Genomic DNA, 23,592 nt, shown 5'->3' on the forward strand with positions numbered 1-23,592 from the left:
GCTCTCGCTGCTCTGCCTTCCATTGGCTGCCTAATATACTTTCATTTAATTGTAACTGTCTGATGAAGTTGCTGAAGTTTCGACTTCAACGTAACTTTAAGAGTACAGTTAGCAATTGAGCGTTCTGCGCACTAGCGGCCTATGTTGTCCGTCTTGAGCAATGTTGGATAAAGTTGACTGTATCATAGTTACTGTGACACTTCGCTTGTTAAAATCAATCAACATACTGTCAATGGTTGTGTGGCGAGCCTTCTTCGTCTCCCTCAGAGGCGCATTTGTATTGCTACAAAGTCTTTAGTCTGCAACAACCAGACAAGGATAATTTGTTTCGTGCTATACTCTCGACATTATCATCACCACGACGGGCCGTCGAAGCAACCAGCAATCGCCTCCGGTACGCCAGATCGTGTTAAGAAGTTTGCCTGGTAATGTATGTCCGCAGCACCGGCAGATAGCTAATTTTACTATGTGATAATCAGGGCTCAGAAGAGCGTGCCTGTTCCCGTCTTTTCTAACGTGGTTCTGTCTTGGGTGTTCATTGTCTGAGTTCTCACTACTGTAGCAGCAATTAATGTTGAGTTGCAAGGAATTGGCTCAACATACCATTTGGTCATAAATGACACAAGCTAGTTTATGGACAACTTCTCCTTCACAGCATTTATTTGAGTATCAAGTTTGACTTATTGTAAATGTTTCACATGTTTTATTATTTTGAGTTTATCCATAATGAGTCAAATTGTTATTTTGCTCAGAACTTTCATTCTGTAGATAGGTAGAGCAACACTTTCATTTCTCACTACACTTTCTCACTTCTTTCAAACTTTCCTTTATCAAATTAATTTCTGCCAAATTAAATTATTGCAGGTGCCAAACTCTTTTCTACTCGACTTGCAGTGTTGATTACAGTCAGTTCGCGTTTCTTCTTAATGCATGTGCAACAGCAAAAGTCGGAGTTAGAAAAAAGGGCGGCTTAGAGCATTATTTTCATATGAGGATTCTAGATGAATTTAGTGTTAAATACACTACTAGCCCCGGCACCTCGCATACTTAGTGACTTCAAAAGAGATTCACGTATAGCTTCAAACCTTTACGAAAACTTTTCTCGCTGATAGCCCCCAAAAAATGATGGAAGGAGAAAGTTTATTGTTTACTACATTTCCGCTGTTGACGTGGTCATACTTCAGCATCTCCCACGACGTTTTAAATTTTTTACTTCTTTACAACTAATGCGATTCGCAACACCACGCTGTGCAGACAGTATCTACACATATCACTGGATGACCTGCAAAATTGTATCATCGCACGGCACCTAGTTCAGGAGATAGACAGACGTGTCAGGAACTAGCTTCTGCTTCCATTGGCGTGCAGTAAAACTTCAACACCATGCATAACGTTTTAATTTATCCATTCTTTATTACTAATGCCATTTGCAACACATTTTTCATACAGTATATACATACATCACTGAATGCACTTGCAACATAACATCAACGTACAGTAAAATTTCGAGAGGTATTACGTCAGAAATAATGAGCTGTGTCAAAAACACGCTTCTTCTGAAAATGGAGCGCAAATTACCTATCCTATACTCATTCACTGATTCATAATTAAAGCACGTAGCTACTTCCAACAAACTTTAAGCACCATTATGTTTCTAAACTTTTTCTCACTTACATTCTTATCGTCAAGAATAATACAATCAGCCGTGGCCGGGGCTGTATACTGGTGCAACACAAAAATAGGCGTGTTCCATTATTTCACGTTAACTTCTCCACATTTTAATACTATTGATTTGAAATCTTTTTATTAGGAAACAATTTATAAAGAATTAAATATGTTTCATGAAATTATATTAAAAAATGCTTCGTTATCTTATTGCCGTCGAAGAAGGCTTAAAAATGAAATGCATCATCACCATCATCATCTCACTCCTCTAGAGGGTTAGGACTAAAAGAACTGGAAGTGAATGGCCGCCAATGTAACTGCGTTTTCTTCATGCAACTGAGCATATTTTTAATAGGAAAACAATATTTTCGCAATACCTGTTGCTTCTCATACGCTGGCTGGCAAGCGAATATCCATTCACTGTGGAAGTAACGAGCCTATTCCGATTTTTTACTCTTATAAGATTGTTCTTACTAAAAACTTTCGCAGTCAGCATTTGTATGTGGAAGTGATAAACGTGAGAGCGCAAACTCTGGTAGGCCAGGGAACTCTCTCTCTCGCCAAATAAAGATTTTTTGTTAAGTATGTTCCACCAAAGTACGTCTACTTCTGAACACCTTAATATTTTCGTCTATTTTTACTATAGAAAGTTTCCTCCAGTCATAATCGATTTCTTATAGATGCTTATCATAACCTAGAAGGATTGTTTTTGGCAACTTCGACATAAGAGGTATGTTGGAGGGAGTTTTTACTCTTTCTTTGTGTGAAAGAGCCCTTTTAGGGTCAAAAACTGTAAGAGATGGCAATAAATCATTATCAGAGTTATATCTTTCTTGCAGTTCTGAACATTCCGTCTGCTTGAAATCCCTACAGCTGCGGTAAAAGTCCTTCACGGCATCCTGTTCATTATATGTTTCTGGTTTCTGAAGTGTCTTCAGAACTTCAACTCCTAAATACATGTGGCTGCCAAGAAGAAACTTTGATCTATTGTTGTGGTCAGCGTCAATCAATTTGTTGGTTACGATGTACTGCCGGCCGATGTAGCAAAGCCACATTTCCTTGTATGCTTCTACTACCATTTCATGTAAGTCAATAATACCAACTTTACCACTCTGGAAATACTGATTTAAATCGGTGAAATTTTTAAAGTAAAGGCCAAAAATAAATTAAATAATTTTAAAAAATTGTAATGAAGTGATCGATGAATTTGTTCTGCCGCAACTAGCCTTTCCACTAGGTATTTATACAAGCAAAATAGAGAAGCAAAGTATTCCAATGTTCTCAAATTCTCACTACAAGCGCCCGGAAAGAAAGCCGTCCTGTCTGTCGTGGATGCAAGAATTTACGAATTTTGATATCTAAGAACTTTCGAAATTCAATCAGTTATGCCTATCACTTAGCACTGGATTTTAACTCGCTATGAATGTTCCTAGCTAGATCTTCAGAACGTGTGGGAAGACTTTTACGTGCTTCAGTGGCATATATGAGAATATTTAGCCAAGGACGTTTTTCAGTTAACCGAGTAGCAACAGAGCTTCTCGACTCCATCATGGAATTACAACTATCACAAGCAACCCTATAATATTATTTTCAGAAACCTTGTACTCATAAAATGAAAGCATTAGATCAGAATAAAGATTTTTTACTTGCTGCACCTTCGTTTGCCATCATTTCACCCTGATTAAAAATTTCACAAATATTTCAAAATCTGCTCGCAATTTTATTTGTACGTTTATTAAAATATCTAACTATGACACACAACGTTTTAATAGATTCTACGTCTGTTGATTCATCAGTAAGAACACTGAATTTCATATGCCGCAGTTTTTCTGCAAATTCATTCTTATGAATCTCTCTTGTCTATCTGGGAACATTTAGTGCTACCCAGTTGTATAGTTTGGAGATATTAGAATCAGGAGAGCAACACTTCACTACACCCTTCAGGTGATCTACACCACTGAGAGAAAGATTGTGTTCTACGACGAATCTGGCTACTTAATGTCACCAATGTGAGCCTGATTACTTAACGACGCATCAGTTGTAGCTGATTTCACAAATGTATTCAGCATTGTCTGTATTTTGGTTGACACCATCTTCCTTTGACATGATTTTCACTTTTAGAATGTTTTTAACACAATCCAAACACAAAGGTTACGTTACAGATTCTACTTCTAGCCCTTTCAGAGTTCACTTCATCTACGCACAATAACCTTTCAATTCAGGATTAGTTCCGCTTTTCTTTTTTCGTCTTTTACATTTAAACACACTCGTTACAGATTCCTGGGAGTATTAGGACCACTATCACTGTCTTCTGTTTCCAATGACACACTTTTGCATACTTAACAGCTTATAAATCCATGACTGTCCTCACCCGAGCCAACAAGTTAACTGTAATCGTTTCCACTTCTGTATGAACACCGCGAAATAACCTAAGTTGACTTGTGCTGCTGCAGCGTAGTGAAATTGGGGAATCCCACGTCAGGACAGACTGGAATGTAAGCTGCTCAAAATCAGATGTGTGACATAAATCGTCAAAAATTAAACAAATCATAAAAATTAAAATAATAAAAATTGAGATCTTAACAATAGTAAGCGTTTCAGAAGATCGTAAAATTGACGTGTGATTCGAATGGAGGATCGTATGTTAATGCACCATTTTAAATTATCGTACATGTACGACCCAGATCGCACAGTTCGCAACGCCTAGCGCGCCTCAACTTCAGGTCACTGGTAGTAAAATAAAAGAATCTTGTTGCCAACATATGAACCTTGCACCAGCGCAGAGCGTTCACTTCTTGCCACTGAACTACGTCTCTGGTCGTACCCCAAGAAGTTGAGAAGTTAAGTTAGCACTACAGCTCCATGACACTGAAACTCCCTGACTGCCTAGTAGCATGCTTCAAATCGCACGTGTCGTCTCACTTACAGAGCTGCACACACACTTAGGTAGGAAAGGAGTTTAAGTCACGAACGGCATTAAGGAGAAAACAAATAAATTTATTCACACTCATTCTTCCTTGCCAAAGACTGGGCGAGTAATGTTGCCATTAAGAAGACAAAAGGAATAAAAGGTAGTAGTAAGTTGCTGACAGCAAGCTGTGACAATTTGCTCACAGTTCACATAAAAGCTGGTCATACTGTCCCTTTTCACTAGCAATTGTTGAAAATTGATAAATACAGCAAGTTTTTCAAATAATATTTTTATATACTAGAGTAGTTAAGTATCTGAAGAAATTGAACAAACTTTATTTCAATACATAAAATCGAACTCCCTGGGAATAAAGGAAATGGACAAAATGTTTTGACAAGAAAAATTCGTCAGCAAAATTCATATATGCGTGCAATAAGGCTATCAATACTTCAGATCCTAACAGGTCGAACGCCCCCACCACACGTGGGCGCTCAGTTTCGAAGTGTGAAAAACCCCTTAACATCAGAAAAATCGGAAATTAAACTTTATTATTTAATTCTCTATTCATTAACGAGTGAAGATAAAATTATACAGCAATATCTATTCCGTTCTCCTTCGGCACAACTAGTTAGCAATTAATTTAGACAGCTTTACTTTACTATAGCATATTGCAACACTGGGAAACGTACGGTTTCAGCCAGCACCAGTGCCAAACGAAATGTAAAGATTTTTCCGTCTTCCAACAACGAAAATTCATTATATTCCCACCATTCAAATTTTCCAATTACAACATTAAATCCGTATAAACAGTTAAGCCTCGTTCTTGAATTTATTTGTCACCTATACGCCTATTGGTTCCTCACATAATACAGATTGAAACCTTTTTGCAATACTGGTTTGCACAAAGGAAACTTGTTTATAAATTAACATAAAACATTAAGTAGCCAGGTTTTGGAATCGTCTTTCCATGACCTTTCATTTAGTACCCTCTCAATTTACATCGGAAGCACTATACTCGCATCGCAGAAGAGCTTATTAATGGGCGATTTAAATAAATTTCAGTATTAAAATCACTTAATAATGCAAAATAAGACTTAATAACTAATGGATATTCATATACTGTGCTGACTTCATAATACGTGTTATTTTGGAGAACTGTGTATTCTTGACGCTATTTTTAACTGCAAAATAGTTTGTTGCTTCTAACGTAAAAACTGTTTAGTGTAACATAGTATGGCGTCCAAAGGTTATAATGTAAGCAAGTAGGTTTCATTTGACATCTCGTCTTAGCTCGTAGCGTCTTAAGTTCTCATACAATAACAATTTGTTAGCTATTAGTGCAAACTACTGTAATTAATATTGCTTTATCTTGTGGAGTATTTAGCGTCAGAAAACATTACAAGAGACTATGGACACTCTCCGTTTGCTAGCTTTTGAATTAACGTAGCGTAACTGGACCGTGTGACACTAAATACCCAAAACATTTACATAGACATATTTCATTTCAGTGAGTATTCTCGCCATAACACCCGTACCGTTCTGTGCTTACCGATGCGGCATATTTTGGCAGCTAGAAATTCACCGCATTTTGATTGTCTCTCACGTCTTCCAGCTTGCCTCAAAGACCCTTTGGCAGAAGTGTCACCTCCACTACTGATATGTGCGCATATTTGAAGACCTTACCTCTCATCTATTTACAAAAATATCTCCTCCGGTTTTTCTTTTCGAAACCGTCGCGTTTCTGTGCCAATGAAATACCTTTCTAAGAGAAGTGCTCAATTTATTGTACAGTTATGACACTCACTCTTGACTGCGTGACAGATACACAAAAAGCTTATATTGACTTGTTCACATTTCTATGGATTTATCTGGATTATGGTCATGTCTGAGGAAGACATACGAAATATATAATTCCGATGTACTAGAAAGAGACAACTTAATCCTTCAGAATGGAAGAAGAATGAAGGTAAAATATCGGATTTTACTACTGATGGTCGTCATCATATGCTCTTTATAGAAAAAATGACGAATGATAGTGGGCAATGAAGTTGCAGCGAGAAAATTGCTAAACCAGTCATACATTCTTTTACAATCATAAACATAAAATGCAACCGAACAGTTTCATTAACAATGATAAATATGGTACAGAAAACTGCATGATAGACAAGGAACAGTAATCAGCGGCGAAAGTTTTTAGTGGCAGATTATGTATGAACACAACGTGAGGATGATGTGAAAGCATGCTTTACTGAGTTTGCAGCATACTGAGATCTTGGAGGTCACGATTTAAAAGTGTGGATAACTGATGCACTTTCCACCAGTCACTTTACAAGAAGGTGGTTTTAGCTGAGACGAGTGTTGGACCCAGGAAAGAACGATTAATTTGCTATTTGTAAGAAGTTTAGCACTTCTTTTCAGCATTTTAAACCGAATATAAATATTTGTTTCCTTATATCCAGCAGACTGAACGGTGCATCAAATCACGTAAACAATAATTATACGTTACATGGACAAACGTTGTTTTTTCCCTATGGCTTTGTCACAGAGTGTTGAATCCAACGGCCAAAGCAAATAATCCATCATGTTCTGAGAACAGTGTTTTCTCACCATCGTAACTATATTTACAAATAGAGGCAGGGGGATGAACTAGAAATTACACCAGACGTTCTGTAAGTAACGCAACAGTTTCTTTTCTGTTCTGAAGGCAATAGACCCAATTATTCTCCAGTATTTTTGCTACAAAACCCTATTTCTGAACATAACCTGCCTTTCGAGCGACGGCCTCAACCCGCCTTATTGGAAGGGCCTATATGCCACAATGTACCACGTCAGCCAAAACCTTGATGCATCAATAACCTCCCCATCAACCACCTATTGCACAGTGGTCCTCTGTTGCTCTTAATGGTCTTGATTCGGCGGCGAGGAAAACCGTGTGCACTCGCCTTTGAGTACCCAAGTTGGTTGGTTGGTTTGTTTGGGGAAGGAGACCAGACAGCTAGGTCTTCGGTCTCATCGGATTAGGGAAGGACGGGGAAGGAAGCCGGCCGTGCCCTTTGAAAGGAACCATCCCGGCATTTGCCTGGAGCGATTTAGGGAAATCACGGAAAACCTAAATCAGGATGGCAGGACGCGGGATTGAACCGTCGTCCTCCCGAATGCGAGTCCAGTGTCTAACCACTGCGCCACCTCGCTCGGTAGTACCCAAGTGGTGGACGAGTGTGTCAGCAGTATCAACGGAGACGTCCGGTTGAGCAGCGAGGTATTTTATTGTGATCCATCAGTCACCTAGAACGAGCGTGTCCATACGTTACAACATACCATGAGCCACAGATGTGTGCGGCCGGCCGGCAAGCAAGAGATCGGACAGGTTTGCGCGATCTTTTTGCGATAGTGACAGATACCACGCCAAACGACTCATTGTGATATGTTAATTGTCAGGTGTCCGTATACATTCTGCAAGCGCCTATGAATAACTGTGGTGCTCTCGTCATCCGCTATGATAATGATAGATCTCTGCTTGGGACGTACCTCCATTAGAGATGCCATTCTGAAGACGACGTACAGCGCCGCCACCTGTTGGCACCTCATTAAACTTTAGGTGGGCAAACGGGAATATTCCACCTTGCCCCACAACAAATTCCGCATTTTTTCAACCATCACCACACTCTGAATGCCCCTCTTAGGTCAGCGTTATAAACAGCATATTTAGTATTTGTTTTACTGAAAATTTAATTTCTAAGAAATCGGTCGCGTTGTAAATACGATCTTCACATTCCGCATAAAAGTGCTTCAAGTACAAGATAAAAAAGCTCTACGCACTGGTAGGAAGGTGTGCTGAAAAGTACTGCTTTTGAACTTTCTAAAAACTGCGCCTGATGGTGCAGTGTTTAGTACATCTAACTCACTTTTGGGAGGACGGCGGTTCAAACCCGCGTCCGGCCATTCCGATTTAGATTTCCCGTGATTTCCCTGAAGCCCGTCCGGCAAATACCGTGGCGGTACTTTTAGAAGAGAACGGCCGATGTTTTTTCCACATCCTTCCCTAATCCGAGCTTGTGCTCCACTCTAATGACCTCGTTGTTGACAGGGCGTTAAACACTAATCTTCTCCTCCTCCTTTCAGAAAATTTGTAATGTGAAAGTTCCTAGAACTTTTTAAATAAAACACCCAACATCCGCTTCTTTTCCGCGATGGAGTGATGCAAGCAGAGGTGAGGTTGTGGATCCGTCAAAGTCAAACAGTATGCAGTGACGAATCATCAAACTGGTCTCCCGTTGTGAGAAATGTGTTCGTCGTCAGGATTGTTATGTTGGGAAATAAATATGTAGACATGAAGAGTAAAGTTATCGAATATTAATAAAGTTTATTTTATTAAAAATCTTTAAGAGTTTTCGCATAAAATATTCGGAGGCGTTACGTTTCAGCATGCCCTCGTAGTCTGCGAAGCGCTGTTTAACGCATAGCGGGCTCTAGTCGCCGTAACACCCAATTGTGTGGTGAAATGTCTCGCGAACGTATACCCGGTATGATTCTTCTCGTTGGTTTACTTTTATTCTGAAATAAAAATAAAATTATAGTAGGTATTGCTTTAGTGATTGAGCTGCTTAGCTGGAATATTTTGGCGTTGTCTTTGTTGCGCTCCACCATACAGCACAATAACATCGAGGATAGCGTACTGAGATGAAACACCCCATATTTGCCGCTTACTGTGTCAGAATGTGCCATGAGTAACCGTGTGACTGGTAGCGGCGTAACACCAGTAAACCTTTCATCTCACTCACGTCCTTGTACGTAGCTATTACAGCTTAAGTACTAGGTACGTATACATGGTGATTCAACTGCTGCAAACGATGTCGTTTTATGTAACCTGCAAAGTTATTACTGGCCTTCATAAAAACCTCACATGATTGTCATACTCCCTCTCTCTCGCTACGCCCCAACTACATACAGTTCCTGCAGAAAATAATGTGCAGGACTTTTTGTGGGAATTGTAATGTAGTTAAATTTTATACTGTGGTACGTTTTTGCGGGAGGTTCCGGTTTTTGAGTTATTTTGGAAAAATATGCAAAAGTGACCTTACCCCTACAGTCTTCACCAGTTAGGATTTCCAGCACATTGCTCGAGATATGTTGTTCGTGACGTTCCCCCTTACCACTATACAGTCATTTACGACTACACGAGCTGTTCCTGATATTTGACCTTTCTTGTTCTCTTTTGTTTGAGCGATTACGTTACCAGCGTAGTCGTCTATTTCGTTGTTTTTTTGTGCTCATCAGCCAGAAGAATGGTTTGATACAGTTCTCTACGCTACTCCATCCTGTACAAGCCTCTTTATCTCCGAAGACCTCCTGCATCTTACATCCTTCTGATTCTTCTTATTGTATTCATCTCTTGCCCCCCTCCCTCTACAATTTTGGTCCCCTCGCCCCTACACACTTCCCTCAAATACTAAATTGGTTGGAAATTTCGAAATTTGTGGTAAGGTCTCATTGGACCAAACTACTTCGCTCATCGGTCCCTAAGCCTACACTCTACTTAGGCTAACTTAAACTAACTTACGCTATGGGCAACACAGACCCATGCCCGTGGGAGGACTCGAACCTCCGACGGGAGGAGCCCCACTGACCGTTACAAAGCTCCTAAGACCGCGCGACTACCCCGCGCGGTACTAAATTGGTGTTAAATGATATCTCAGAATATATCCTACCACCTGATCTGTTCTTCTGGTCAGCTTGTGCCACAAATTTCTTTTGCTTCCAATTCTATTCTGTAGCTGTTATTAAACACATGATCTACCCACCCAATCCTCAGTATTCTTTCTGTGTAATTACATTTCAAAAGCTTCTATTCTCGTCTTGCCTAAACTGCTAGTCGTCCATGTTTCCCTTTCATATATGGCTACATTGCATACAAGTACTTTCAAAAATGACATCCTGACAATCTGTATTCGGTATTAACAAGTTCCTCTTCTATGAAAATGCCTTTCTTGCCATTACCAATCTACATATTACATACTGTCTACCTCTGCCATCATCAGTTATTTTGTTGCCAAAGTAACCGAACTAATCTACTACTTCCAGAGTCTCGTTTCCTAATCTAATTCCCTCAGAATCATCTGATTTAATTCGGCAGCATTATACACTCCTGGAAATGGAAAAAAGAACACATTGATACCGGTGTGTCAGACCCACCATACTTGCACCGGACACTGAGAGAGGGCTGTACAAGCAATGATCACACGCACGGCACAGCGGACACACCAGGAACCGCGGTGTTGGCCGTCGAATGGCGCTAGCTGCGCAGCATTTGTGCACCGCCGCCGTCAGTGTCAGCCAGTTTGCCGTGGCATACGGAGCTCCATTGCAGTCTTTAACACTGGTAGCATGCCGCGACAGCGTGGACCTGAACCGTATGTGCCGTTGACGGACTTTGACCGAGGGCGTATAGTGGGCATGCGGGAGGCCAGGTGGACGTACCGCCGAATTGCTCAACACGTGGGGCGTGAGGTCTCCACAGTACATCGATGTTGTCGCCAGTGGTCGGCGGAAGGTGCACGTGCCCGTCGACCTGGGACCGGACCGCAGCGACGCACGGATGCACGCCAAGACCGTAGGATCCTACGCAGTGCCGTAGGGGACCGCACCGCCACTTCCCAGCAAATTAGGGACACTGTTGCTCCTGGGGTATCGGCGAGGACCATTCGCAACCGTCTCCATGAAGCTGGGCTACGGTCCCGCACACCGTTAGGCCGTCTTCCGCTCACGCCCCAACATCGTGCAGCCCGCCTCCAGTGGTGTCGCGACAGGCGTGAATGGAGGGACGAATGGACACGTGTCGTCTTCAGCGATGAGAGTCGCTTCTGCCTTGGTGCCAATGATGGTCGTATGCGTGTTTGGCGCCGTGCAGGTGAGCGCCACAATCAGGACTGCATACGACCGAGGCACACAGGGCCAACACCCGGCATCATGGTGTGGGGAGCGATCTCCTACACTGGCCGTACACCACTGGTGATCGTCGAGTGGACACTGAATAGTGCACGGTACATCCAAACCGTCATCGAACCCATCGTTCTACCATTCCTACACCGGCAAGGGAACTTGCTGTTCCAACAGGACAATGCACGTCCGCATGTATCCCGTGCCACCCAACGTGCTCTAGAAGGTGTAAGTCAACTACCCTGGCCAGCAAGATCTCCGGATCTGTCCCCCATTGAGCATGTTTGGGACTGGATGAAGCGTCGTCTCACGCGGTCTGCACGTCCAGCAAGAACGCTGGTCCAACTGAGGCGCCAGGTGGAAATGGCATGGCAAGCCGTTCCACAGGACTACATCCAGCACCTCTACGATCGTCTCCATGGGAGAATAGCAGCCTGCATTGCTGCGAAAGGTGGATATACACTGTACTAGTGCCGACATTGTGCATGCTCTGTTGCCTGTGTCTATGTGCCTGTGGTTCTGTCAGTGTGATCATGTGATGTATCTGACCCCAGGAATGTGTCAATAAAGTTTCCCCTTCCTGGGACAATGAATTCACGGTGTTCTTATTTCAATTTCCAGGAGTGTATTATCCTTGTTTGGCTTTTGTTGACGTTCGTTATATTCTCCTTTCAAAACACTGTTCATTCCCTTCAGTTGCTGTTCCAAGTCCTTTGCTGTTTCTGACAAAATTGCAATATCATCGGCAAATCACAACGTTTTTATTTCATTTCCCATAAACTTTAATTACAACTCATAATTTTTCTTTGGTTTCCTTTACTGCTTGCTCATTGTACAGATCTAATAACATCGGGGATAGGCTACAAACCCGTCTCATTCCCTTGTCAACAACTGCACCCCTTTCCTGCTCCTCGACTCTTACATCTGACCTCTGGTTTCTCTACAAGTGGTAAACATTGTTTTGCGCCTTGTATTTTACCCCTGACATCTTCAGAATTTAATAGGCAGTATTCCAGTCAACATTATCATAACTTCTCTAAGTCTATAAACGCTGTAAACATAGGAGCGCTAGCGAAAGTATATTACAGAACAAAATTTCTCTACATTAAATTTCCTACAAAAAAGGTCGTGCTCTCTCTTTATTATTATTTTTTAATAGTTCGTGCGTAGCGAGAGAGAGAATAAGAAAATATCGCGTGAGGTTTTGGAATACCAGATATAACATTACAGGTTGCTACATCTTTAGGGGCAGCTGAATCACCCTGTATTTAAATCTTTGACTTAAAAGTCCTCCTGACGAAATCTGTTACATGTTCGATGACTTAACAGTGTACTTGAAGCATATAATGATTTCTGACCCTTTATCTTTAGTTCTGTGGTGTTTATTTTACTTTCTCGATATGTCTTCGTAAACTACCTTTGTTTTCTTTTTCTCCTATTTTCTTAGTGTTCCACATTTTCTTTTTACTCAGTATGGTTCTTCTTCCACCTCTTTCCTTTCGAGCTGCTGTCTTAATATTTTGATGAAATCCATTGGCTTCCTTTTTTTCAGATTAACTATCCTAATCTCGATTTTAGTATTCAGCTAACATTGTTTTCCTATGCAACATTAATAATTGATTTACCTTTTTCTTTCCAGTGAACACAGTTCGTCGACTAACGCAATAGTCAATAGTGGAATTCAGTACTCCGTAACATTTTCGGAATGTTGACACCAATATTAAGACAACATTGAATAAATCGTTACTAAGGTGAAAATAGTTGGGTAATGAAAAAAGGGAGTCAATTTGAAACGCAGAGGCAAGGAATAAATGGCATCATTTCCGTTTATGTGATGTTCATTACAACTATAAGGGGCAGTCAAATAAAAACGAGAGAAATGGAAAAAATTAATAAACTTTATTATTTCGAAAATAATGGTACTACTAGTGGATTTATCCCGCGGGGGCCTGCGGAACCATGACTGTACCCAGGACTGCACCTCTTCGTTCGAAGCAAAGTGACGACCAATTAGGTCTTTCTCCAGGTTCCCTAAAACTATCGATTTCGGATGGGGAGAGATCAGGAATGCACAGAGGAGAAGTAAGGCTTTACCAGCGAAATTTCTGCAATCTAGTCAGAACAACCTTAGCAACATGCTGACCTGCCCACCTTAGAAAGTCTTGTAACCGTTCTCATCACAGTGTGTTAGATTTTTATGAATGTTCGTTTCAAATAAAGATACTTGTGGATATTTGTTTATATTTTGGGGGAGTTTCATTGTGGTGTATGGACAAACCAGTAGCTGGGAAGCAGCAACTACCCTTCCCCACAAACGGATGAGGGTAACTTCCATTTGCCGGCCGAAGTGGCCGTGCGGTTAAAGGCGCTGGAGTCTGGAACCACAAGACCGCTACGGTCGCAGGTTCGAATCCTGCCTCGGGCATGGATGTTTGTGATGTCCTTAGGTTAGTTAGGTTTAACTAGTTCTAAGTTCTAGGGGACTAATGACCTCAGCAGTTGAGTCCCATAGTGCTCAGAGCCATTTGAACCATTTTTTAACTTCCATTTTCTGTGACAGCTGATTCTACAGGGATCAGTAGAATGAGCACCAGCAGTTCTCGTGAGAGAAGCTGTTGATGCGAGCATTTGAGTGTCAGGAGAAGATTGCTATTAAAGTGACAAGCTGAAATATTGGAGCAACCTGAAGAGGAAATGAAACGAAATGGCACTTCTAGGGTTGAGGGGATATGTGATGCTATTTGGGTGATTAAAAAATCGAATTAGATTCACAAAGAGTTTGCCGATATGAGGCAACACATCGGTATCAGGATGACACTGGATTCTCTGCTGCTTGGGTACATGCACTGACTCGGTTGCGAAGGGTCTCACAAACTCGTTGCATCCTCTCCTGACGGAAGCTGGTACACTCTCGTCCTCGATATCCTGGGTATAGGTACAGGTACGTCCGAGCTGGTCCCACAAATGTTCTACCCGGGAAAGATCTGTGGATACTGCTGGCCAAGGGTGCACTTCAGAATCACACATACTGTACTTGGGGCACTGGCAATTCGTGGATAACCATCGCCCTGTTGGAAAATAGTACAACGATGTTGTTGCATTAGAGGTAACACTGAAAGCGCGGTTTGTCTGTGTGGAAGCGTTGTGCTGTCAGCCTGACCTGAATTCACACTCGATGACTCCGCATATCATGACGCTTGGAGTACCACCGTTGTGCCTTTTCTAAAAGTTGAAAGAATGGGATCTTTCGACAGCTCGCCACCATACTCACCGACGATTGTCATCTGGGGTAGTGGAGAATCGCAATTCATCGCTGAACACAATGCGACGCAAGTTCATTTTTAGGCCAAAGTAGACCGAACCATGTTCACTAACCATTTGCCAATAGTACAGTTTCATCAGTGAATGTCAGTTTATTCCTCCTTCCCGGAATTTGGATTCCCTTCTTTTCTCGATCTCATTTAGACGTCGCTTTTTCTAGGGCTGCTGAAGCTGTTTTTGGAGATATAATGTTTTACATCCTTTCCGATTGGAAATTCGCTGGTGTCTTCAACTACATTCTCAAACTCTGTGGAGGTTTTGTATACGTTGTATAAGATTTTAATATAGGCCTGTTCTCTTCCTTGCTCTGTTAGAACCTCATAAATCGCTGGTTGACTGATCGAATCAATGAAAGCAAGGCATAGAGGTAGATGATACTCATTTGTCTGGCTAATCGATTCGTGTAGAGTGAGGAAATAATCGATTGTACTAAACACAGCGTTCTCAATGGGTTGGGCCACGTCAATTGTAGCCCCGTGTGGTAGTCAAAATTCTAGTAGATACTTTGTACAGGTGGGACAGGAGGCTAACAGGGCCATAATTCGTTATGTCTTTAGTATTACCTTTCTTATGTATTAGGACTATTGTAGATTTATTCCAGACTCTTGGTAATTTTCTACTGTGCCACAGCCTCTGGCAAACCCATGTCTCCGCAATGTCCTTTCTTTCAGGAGTGTTAGTTCTGCAAGGTTCGCAGGAGAGCTTCTGTAAAGTTTGGAAGGTAGGAGACGAGGTACTGGCAGAAGTAAAGCTATGAGGACGGGGCGTGAGTCGTGCTTGGGTAGCTCAGATGGTAGAGCACTTGCCTGCGAAAGGCAAAGGTCCCGAGTTCGAGTCTCGGTCCGGCACACAGTTTTTATCTGCCAGGAAGTTTCATTTTACAGTACGTCGTAGACAGGCTGAGAGGTACAAACAGGGTAGACGGCCCACGAGGGTAACAACTGAAGGCGAGGTTATAATCGGAAATTTTTGGTCTTTTAGTCGTTGTTGTTGATGTGGTCTTCAGTCCTGATACTGGTTTCATGCAGCTCTCCATGCTACTCTATCCTGTGCAAGCTTCTTCATCTCCCAGTACCTACTGCAACCTGCATCCTTCCGAATCTGTTTAGTGTATTCATCTCTTGGTCTTCCTCTACGATTTTTACCCTCCACGCTGCCCTCCAATACTAAATTGGTGATCCCTCGATGTCTCAGAACATGTCCAACCAACCGATCCCTTCTTCTAGTCGAGTTGTGCCACAAGCTCCTCATCTCCCCAATTCTATTCAGTACCTCCTCATCAGTTATGTGATCAACCTATCTAATCTTCAGCATTCTTCTGTAGCACAACATTTTGGAAGCTTCTATTCTCTTCTTCTCTAAGCTATTTATCGTCCACATTTCACTTCCATACATGGCTACACTCCATACAAATACTTTGAGAAACGTCTTCCTGACACTTAAATCAATACTCGATGTTAACAAATTTCTCTTCTTAAGAAACATTTTCCTTGCCATTGCCAGTCTACATTTTATATCCTCTCTTATTCGACCATCATCAGTTATTTTGCTCCCCAAATAGCAAAACTCCTTTACTACTTTAAGTGTCTCATTTCCTAATCTAATTCCCTCAGCATCACCCGACTTAATTCGACTACATTCCATTATCCTTGGTTTGCTTTTGTTGATGTTCATCTTATACCCACCTTTCAGGACGCTGTCCATTCCGTTCAACTGCTCTTTCAAGTCCTATGCTGTCTCTGACAGAATTACAATGTCATCGGCGAACTTCAAAGTTTTTATTTCTTCTCCATGGATTTCAATACCTACTCCGAACTTTTCTCTTGTTTCCTTTATTGCTTGCTCAATATACAGGTTGAATAACATCGGGGATAGGCTACAATCCTGTCTCACTCCCTTCCCAACCACTGCTTCCCTTTCATACCCCTCGACTCTTATAACTGCCATCTGCTTTCTGTACAAATTGTAAATTGCCTTTCGCTTTCTGTATTATACCCCTGCCTCCTTCAGAATTTGAAAGAGAGTATTCCAATCAACATTGTCAAAGGCTTTCTCTAAGTCTACAAATGCTAGAAACGTAGGTTTGCCTTTCCCTGATCTTTCTTCTAAGATAAGTCGTAAGGTCAGTATTGCCTCACGTGTTCCAACATTTCTACGGAATCCAAACTGATCTTCCCCGTGGTCGGCTTCTATCAGTTTTTCCATTCATCTGTAAAGAATTCGCGTTAGTATTTTGCAACTGTGACTTATTAAATTGATAGTTCGGTAATTTTCACATCTGTCAACACCTGCTTTCTTTGGAATAGGGGTTACTATTTTCTTCTTGAAGTCCGAGGGTATTTCGCCTGTCCTATACATCTTGCTCACCAGATGGTAGAGTTTTGTCAGGACTGGCTCTCCCAAGGTTGTCAGTAGTTCTAATGGAATGTAGTCTACTCCGGGGGCCTTGTTTCGATTCAGGTCTTTCAGTGCTCTGTCAAACTCTTCACGCAATATCATATCTCCCATTTCATCTTCATCTACCTCCTCTTCCATATCCATTATATTATCCTCAAGTGCATCGCCCTTGTATAGGCCCTCTATATACTCCTTCCACCTTTCTGCTTTCCCTTCTTTGGATAGAACTGGGTTTCCACCAAAGCTCTTGATCTTCATGCAAGTGGTTCTCCTTTCTCCAAAGTTCTGTTTAATTTTCCTGTAGCCAGTATCTATCTTACCCCTAGTGAGATAAGCCTCTACATCCTTACATTTGTCCTCTAGCCATCCCTGCTTAGCCATTTTGCACTTCCTGTCGATCTCATTTTTGATACGTTTGTATTCCTTTTTGCCTGCTTCATTGACTGCGTTTTTATACTGGGTGATTCAAAAAGAATACCACAACTTTAAATATATGTATTTAATGAAAGAAACATAATATAACCTTCTGTTATACATCATTACAAAGAGTATTTAAAAAGGTTTTTTTTTTCACTCAAAAACAGGTTCAGCGATGTTCAATATGGCCTCCTCCAGACACTCGCGCAATATCAACCTGATACTTCAACTCGTTCCACACTCTCTGTAGCATATCAGGCGTAACAGTTTGAATAGCTGCTGTTATTTCTCGTTTCAAATCATCAATGGTGGCTGGGAGAGGTGGCCGAAACACCATCTCCTTAACATACCCCCATAAGAAAAAATCGCAGGGGGTAAGATCAGGGCTTCTTGGAGGCCAGTGATGAAGTGCTCTGTCACGGGCTGCCTGGCGGCCGATCCATCGCCTCGGGTAGTTGACGTTCAGGTAGTTACGGACAGATAAGTGCCAATGTGGTAGCGCTCCATCCTGCTGAAATATGAATTGTTGTGCTTCTTGTTCGAGCTGAGGGAACAGCCAATTCTCTAACATCTCCAGATACTGTAGTCCAGTTACAGTAGCACCTTCGAAGAAAAAGGGACCAAAAGCTTTATTGGCTGAAATGGCACAGAAAACGTTCACCTTAGGCGAGTCACGTTCATACTGAGTTGTTTCCCACGGATTCTCAGTGCCCCATATACAGACATTGTGACGGTTGACTTTCCCGTTAGTGTGGAAAGTTGCTTCATCACTAAACACAATCTTTGAAACGAAAGATTCATCTGATTCCATTTGAGCAAGGATAAAATCACAGAAATCGATTCTTTTAATCTTATCAGCTGCAGACAGTGCTTGAACCAATTTCAGACGATAAGGTTTCATAACTAACCTTTTTCGTAGGACTCTCCATACAGTTGATTGTGGAATTTGCAGCTCTCTGCTAGCTCTGCGAGTCGATTTTCCTGGACTGCGAACAAATGCTTGCTGGATGCGTGCTACATTTTCATCACTCGTTCTCAGCCGTCCATAACTTTTCCCTTTGCACAAACACCCATTCCCTGTAAACTGTTTATACCAACGTTTAATACACGACCTATCAGGAGGTTTAACACCATACTTCGTTCGAAATGCACGCTGAACAACTGTCGTCGATTCACTTCTGACGTACTCAATAACACAAAAAGCTTTCTGTTGAGCGGTCGCCATCTTAGCATCAACTGACGCTGACGCCTAGTCAACAGCGCCTCAAGCGAACAAATGTACAACTAAATGAAACTTTATAGCTCCCTTAATTCGCCGACAGATAGTGCTTAGCTCTGCCTTTTGTCGTTGCAGAGTTTTAAATTCCTAAAGTTGTGGTATTCTTTTTGAATCACCCTGTATTTTCTCCTTTCATCAATTAAATTCAATATTTCTTCTGTTACCCAAGGATTTCTACTAGCCCTTGTCTTGTTACCTACTTGATCTTCTGCTGCCTCCACTATTTCATCCCTCAAAGCCACCCATTCTTCTTCTACTGTATTTCTTTCCCCTATTCCTGCAAATTGTTCCCCTATGTTCTCCCTGAAACTCCATACAATCTCTGGTTCTTTCATTTTATCCAGGTCCCATCTCCTTAAATTCCCACCTTTTTGCAGTTTCTTCAAATTTAATCTACTGGTCATAACCAATAGATTGTGGTCAGAGTCCACATCTGCCCCTGGAAATGTCTTACAATTTAAAACCTGGTCCTAAATCTCTGTCTTACCATTATATAATCTATCTGATACCTTTTAGTATCTCCAGGGTTCTTTCATGTATACAACCTTCTTTTATGATTCTTAAACCAAGTATTAGCTATGATTAAGTTATGCTCTGGGCAAAATTCTACCAGGCGACTTCCTCTTTCATTTCTTAGCCCAATTCCATATTCACCTACTATGTTTCCTTCTCTCCCTTTTCCTACTACCAAATTCCAGTCACCCATGACTATTAAATTTTAGTCTTCCTTCACTAACTGAATAATTTCTTTTATCTCATCATACATTTCATCAATGTCTTCGTCATCTGCAGAGCTAGTTGGCATATAAACGTGTACTACTGTAGTAGGTGTGGGCTTCGTATCTATCTTGGTCACAATAATGCATTCACTATGCTGTTTGTAGTAGCTTACCCGTACACCTATTTTTTTATTCATTATTAAACCTACTCCTGCATTACCCCTATTTGATTTTGTATTTATAACCCTGTATTCCCCTGACCAGAAGTCTTGTTACTCCTACCACCGAACTTCATTAATACCCGCTATATCTAACTTTAACCTATCCATTTCCATTTTTAAATTTTCTAACCGACCTGCCTGATTAAGGGATCTGACATTCCATGCTCCGATCCGTAGAACGCCAGTTTCCAAGGCTTAGATAAAATTACCAGCAAAATGTTGCCCAGATTTGTGGGCTCATATGAAGTCATTGTAAGTAGGCTGTTTATGTTTTCTTATTGGTAACTCCACGTAGCGCTCTGTATGAAAATCACTGGCTGTGCTGTGTGCAGTCTGTGGCTGGTTTGCATTGTTGTTGGCTTTTGTAGTGTTGGGCAGCTGGATGTTAACAGCGTGTAGTGTTGCGCAGTTGGAGGTGAGCCGCCAGCAGTGGTGGATGTGGGGGGAGAGATGGCGGAGTTTTGAAATTTGTAAGACTTGATGTCATGAACTGTATATATATTATAACTATTAAGGTAAATACATTGTTTGTTCTCTATTAAAATCTTTCATTTGGTAACTATGCCTATCAGTAGTTAGTGCCTTCCGTAGTTTGAATCCTTCATTTAGCTGCCAATAGTGGCGCTCGCTGTATTGCAGTAGTTCGAGTAACGAAGAATTTTGTGAGGTAAGTGATTTGTGAAAGGTATAGGTTAATGTTAGTCAGGGCCATTCTTTTGTAGGGATTATTGAAAGTCAGATTGCGTTGCGCTAAAAATATTGTGTGTTGTAAAACATAACAACATTGCACATCCTGTGATTCACATTACAGTAAATGTCGTAAAATTTACGGCAGTACTTGACTCTGGCAGTCCCATTTCAGTAATTAGTGAAACAGCCTTTAGCAAATGCAACAAATCGAACGATTGCCCCACACTTCCGTTACGTAAGATTAAATTACAAGTGTAGATGTACGCCAACAAACCAACGTAGAATTCTTTTGTCAAAGCTATAGCTTCTGTATGAACTTTGTTATTGTTCCATTATTGTCGACGGAAATTATATGGGAAGTAGACTTTTTGAACGAATACAAATCAATCTTAAACTTTCACGATGCTGAAATAAGTTTAGAGAAAGAAGGTAAGTCAATAGCTTTGAAATTTGAAGATTGGCTCTCTAACCATGACGAGGAAATTAATCAGCTTTATCGTCTGTTAGAAAACAGTTCGGAATTTTCTACGGAACTAGACACTAACAATCACTTTGCAAGTACTGACAGGGATGATATCGACGACATATTTGATACTAATGAGTTAATTCAGAATAAAATTCAAACAAATGAGAATTGTAATCACACTGATGGGTAAGACCTTTTTGAGATTTTACAAGCACATTCCACAGTTTTTACTCACAAAACAGGAACAATCACGGGATTCCAATACCAATCTCGTGTTCGTGAGCATACTAAATTTTGTGTTAGACCATACGTAATTCCAGCGCATTATAAGGACCGTGTTAGAACAGATATACAATCTATGCTTGACAAGGGCATTATTGAGCCTGCAGTAAGCTCATACAACAATCTATTACATGTTCTTGAGAAGAAAAATGGATCGATCAGACTTGTCTTAGATTCGAGACAAATCAATACTATCATTATTCCTAAAACAGACAGGCCGCAAACGATGGAAGAACTTCTTCAAAATTTTAATGGTGTAAAAGTGTTGTCTTCTATTGATCTCAGATCCAGCTTTTATCAGATCGAACTTCATCCAGAATGTAGAAAATACACAGATTTCCTTTGTTTCGGCGTTTGTTATCAGTTTCGGAAACTTCCTTTTGGTTTGAACATTTCTTTGGCAGCAGTCATTCGCGGGCTAAATTCCATATTACCTGAGTTCTTAAACCGTCACATCACCTTATATGTGGACGATATTCTAGGCTGTTTATGTTTTCTTATTGGTAACGCCACGCAGCGCTCTGTATGAAAATCACTGGCTGTGCTGTGTGCAGTCTGTGGCTGGTTTGCATTGTTGTTGGCTATTGTAGTGTTGAGCAGCTGGATGTTAACAGCGCGTAGCGTTGTGCAGTTGGAGGTGAGCCGCCAGCAGTGGTGGATGTGGGGAGAGATATGGCGGAGTTTTGAAATTTGTAAGACTGGATGTCATGAACTGCTATATATATATAATGACTATTAAGGTAAATACATTGTTTGTTCTCTATTAAAATCTTTCATTTAGTAACTATGCCTATCAGTAGTTAGTGCCTTCCGTAGTTTGAATCTTTTATTTAGCTGGCAGTAGTGGCGCTCGCTGTATTGCAGTAGTTCGAGTAACGAAGATTTTTGTGAGGTAAGTGATTTGTGAAAGGTATAGGTTAATGTTAGTCAGGGCCATTCTTTTGTAGGGATTGCGTTGAGCTAAAAATATTGTGTGTCAGTTTAAGCACAGTCTTGTATAATTTTTCAAAAGGGAAGTTTCATCATTAAACTGGTAACGTGAGGTAGCATGGGGAAGTTCACAGAGTTCATGTATTACAGACTACGACAGGATGAAATATAAAGTACTGACATGTGTCAGCCATTAAATTACTGTGAAGTGTGCTTTGCAGTATAGCCGTGTGGTGTCTGAAATTTTATGTACATTTATGTGATTGTCTACTATGTTCGCCGTTTATATGATTTTGTTATGTTATTTAGTATTTTTTAATGATAAAACTTTGAGGACACAAGGTCTCAATGGATATACCTTTGCACTAGTAAAGGAAAACTGTTAAAGGGTGTTCTGCTTAATTATTGATTTTAAGAAGTTTTCTTCCTTTTTATACAATACTAATATGGAGTATGACTATCAAATACTTTGGTAGAGCACGTTGTGACTTCTCAGCTAATATTGGTTTGGTTTGTTGGGCTACAGTGTATCTATAAAGTATCAGAATTTCTGTTGTCTTTCAGTATATTACAAGCTCGTTTCACTCGTAAAAAATCCGAGTTCTCTAACCTGTTGAATGATATTGGTTATAAAATTTAAACCATTGAATGATAGTAACGAGAAAAACATATTGGTAAAGTGTTAGGGGAGAACAGTACAGATGGATGCATCTAATAGTAACAGTTAAATGGCTATTATTTTAAAAGGACTTCTCCTAAACAGAACACATGCCTCAAGTAGTAACGAACTAAGTGAAATTACTGTAACGAACGAGCACGTCTCCTACGATGGATAGCACTCCGTCTTCAAGCCACGAGTGGCCTGCCGGGATCATCCGACCGCCGTGTCATCCTCAGTGGAGGATACGGAAAGGAGGGGCGTGGGGTCAGCACACCGCTATCCCGGCCGTTATGATGGTATTCTTGACCGAAGCCGCTACTATTCGGTCGAGTAGCTCCTCAATTGGCATCACGAGGCTGAGTGCACCCCGAAAAATGGCAACAGCGCATGGTGGCTTGGATGGTCACCCATCCAAGTACTGACCAAGCCCAACAGCGCTTAACTTCGGTGATCTCACGGGAACCGGTGTACTCACTGCGGCAATACCGTTGCCCCTACAAGGGATAGCAAGAACGAAAATACGTGGTATGACCTGCCCTGCGTGAGTTCAGGATTCAGTACAAATAAGTACTATACCCACACAGTAGTTCTCTGTGCGAGGTGGCCGCCAGGGTAATTTTTCACCGGCGTCGGTACGGCCTATGTGTATGGTGACGTGGCTGATTCTTGACTAAACACGTAACTTTGTCATACTGTC

At 41.2% G+C, this 23,592-nt stretch overlaps 1 pseudogene; it reads right to left on the minus strand.

The window, feature by feature from the left end:
- Nucleotides 1-23,270: 23,270 nt before the first annotated feature.
- Nucleotides 23,271-23,388, minus strand: LOC124614271 (annotated as a pseudogene).
- Nucleotides 23,389-23,592: the final 204 nt, after the last annotated feature.

Source organism: Schistocerca americana, chromosome 4, assembly GCF_021461395.2.
Source record: "Schistocerca americana isolate TAMUIC-IGC-003095 chromosome 4, iqSchAmer2.1, whole genome shotgun sequence".
Classification (NCBI taxonomy): domain Eukaryota; kingdom Metazoa; phylum Arthropoda; class Insecta; order Orthoptera; family Acrididae; genus Schistocerca; species Schistocerca americana.